Below are 2,921 nucleotides of genomic sequence, written 5' to 3'. Positions count from 1 at the left end.
AGGCCAGCCTGGTCTACATAGCAAGTTCCAGTGCAGTCAGGGCTCCATAGCAAGACCCTACATCAAAGAGAACAAACAAGCTGTACTGTTGACATAGGGATAAGTTTGTCATGGACTGATAATTTACTGAAATGAGGCTAACACAATGCACTGAATGATGATATTGGTATGTATAAACGTTTTATCAAAGAGAGAGCTAAATTAATAACATTGTTAACAGTGACTATGTCTAGGAGTTGGGATCATGGATATATTATTTTGTTGTTTGCTGACCCGTGTCTTCCTATTAATGATTTCATTGCTTTCTTAATGAAAAGAAAAATACCAAACATACTGTATAGTTGTATTTCAAATCATTTGACACCTGCAGACCCACTGGCAGTTGCAGTGATCACATAAAACATAAAGAGAAGTTAATAATACAGATGGGCTTTCACAGGCCTATCTTGACCAAAACGTGTTCCCCAGAACACGTTCCCATAGACAGAAACAAGAAGGAGTTCAGGCCAAGGGATGGGATGGGCAAGTGACTCAGGGGTTGTGCTGGTTGGTTTTGGTCAACTTGACACAAACTAGAGATACCTGAGAAGAGGAAACCTTAACTGAGGAATTTCCTCCATCATTTTAGACTGTGGACATGTCTGTGAGGCATTGTCTTAATGGCTGATTGACGTGGGAGGACCCAGCGCACTATGGGTGGTGCCGTCCCTGGGCAGGTGGGCCTGGGTTACATAAGAAAAGTAGCTGAGCCAGCAAGTAAGCAGTGCTCCTCCCTGGCCTCTGCTTCAGTTCTTGCCTGCAGGTTCCTGCCTTGAGCTCCTGTCTTGGCTTCCAGAGACACAAGTCAAATAAACCCTTTCCTCCCTAAGTTGTGTTTGACCATGTGTGTATCACAGCAACAGAAAACAAGACTAGACAGGGGTAGAGTTCTTGCCAATCGTGTTCAAGGCCCTGGGTTTGAGCCCCAGCAACAGTAATAAAATTGGTTATATCAATTACTCAATTACATTATCATGGAACGTAGAAGATACTCTCTTCAGGTAAAGTCCATGAAGACCTATCTTTGATCAAGTTGCAAAGGGCTCTTATTTTGATTACCTGAAAAAGCAACTCCAAAACCATAGATTTTTCACTTTAGTATATTTACTGAGGTAAAGTTCTATAGAAATACAGAGCTTCAAAACAGCAACAAAGGTGCTTCTGCCTCATGACCTGGCTGCATCTGTCACAGGAGTCTCCTCAACCAGAAGGAAGCCAGGGTCATTTGCTGCTCTTTGGCTCTGCCTATCCAGGTAGGAGGGAGGTCTGCTGTACAGTCCAGTGTGCAATGAAGCCACAACCATGTGAATAAATACACGTGAACTGCTCCTGGGTGTCTCAGAAGTGAGTTCACAGCCACTCCATTCCACAGTCAGCCCCCAGCAGCTTCAACTCCTGCCTCACAGTCAGCCCTCCTCTCCACCCTTCCCATCTCCATTCACTTCCTCCATTCTGCAGGAACAATGCTTCAAAGAACCCACCAAGAACTTGCAGAGCTGGTTCCAGCCTCCACAGACCAGTCACTGGGTCACTTCCTCCATTCTGCAGGAACAATGCTTCAAAGAACCCACCAAGAACTTGTGGAGCTGGTTCCAGCCTCCACAGACCAGCCTGGCACTCCCAAGAATACCAATTTGGGGAACATTTCGTGCCCTTGTGTTATAATTTTAAAACAGTAATAAGAAAATGCATTTTTTTTGTATATATTAACTTCCAATCCCTGTCTCCTACAGCCCCTGCTACCTCTATTTTACCTTCTGTCTGTATGAAGTTACTACTATAAGTACTTCATATAAAAAAATCCGACTTATGCCAGGCGTGGTGGTGCACGCCTTTAGTCCCAGCACTTGGAGGCAGAGGCAGGTGGATCTCTGTGAGTTCAAGGCCAGCCTGGTCTACATAGTGAGTTCCAGGCCAGCTGGGGCTACAGGGAGACCCTGTCTCAAAAAAAAAAAAAAAAAAAAAAAAGAAAATCAGACTTTGTCCTTTTGTTCCTCACTTAGTTCACAAAGCATGATATTCTCAAGGTTTACTTAAAATGTATTATTTTTTGCTTTACAATAACTCATAACTATAATGAATATAATCATAACCATACATTATAATACTTTTCTATCAGGGAGGCATTATCTTTCTTGTAACCTTTCAACAAGGTTTCTGTAGCACTGTAAAAGATGAAGAGCTTGAGGCAAGGGTTAGCCCATGTGTGGTCACTTTCTTTTCTGAGTCTATATCTACTAAAATAGAAAGTCCTAATCACAATTATTAGTCATCGGGATGACTGAAATTTTCCAAAGCCTGTTAGCTCTAAATGCATGGTTCCAATATGGCCTTGTGTGTAACATATGGAAAATTTCTTTTCAGCAGTGTGAAGAATGAGCTGGAGAGATGCCTCAGTAGCTAAGAGTACTTGTTGAATAATTATGAGGACTGAATTTGGATCCCAGCATCCACATAACAAGCTGGGCATCCTGTGCATGCCTGTAACTTCAACTTCAAAGAGAACAAAAACAGGAAGATCTCTGGGACTTTCTGGCTTCTAAGTGAGCCAGGAAAAGATAAGCCCCAGGTTCAGAGAGAGACCTTGCTTCAAAGGAATAAAGCGGAGTGACAGAGGAAGACACCTGATGCCCTCTTCTGGCCTCAATGCAAGCATCCTCACATCCTCACACACATGTACACGTATGTTCACAGAGACACAGATAAACACATGTATAAATAAAATCTAAAAACACTCAATTCCTAGAATGTTCTGTTTTTATCTCAAAGATGATGAAAAATGGATTTCTTCTCCACTTTGATTTCGTATGGCTCTGAAGTGTTTCTCCAGGCATGGGAACAGTATCTTAATTTCTTTTTATTTATTTTGTTTTTGTATGTGT

Source organism: Nannospalax galili, unplaced genomic scaffold (genome assembly GCF_000622305.1).
Source record: "Nannospalax galili isolate Female #2095 unplaced genomic scaffold, S.galili_v1.0 scaffold1272, whole genome shotgun sequence".
NCBI lineage: Eukaryota > Metazoa > Chordata > Mammalia > Rodentia > Spalacidae > Nannospalax > Nannospalax galili.
The sequence above is the reverse complement of the archived record's forward strand: the minus strand, read 5'-3'. Positions refer to the sequence as shown.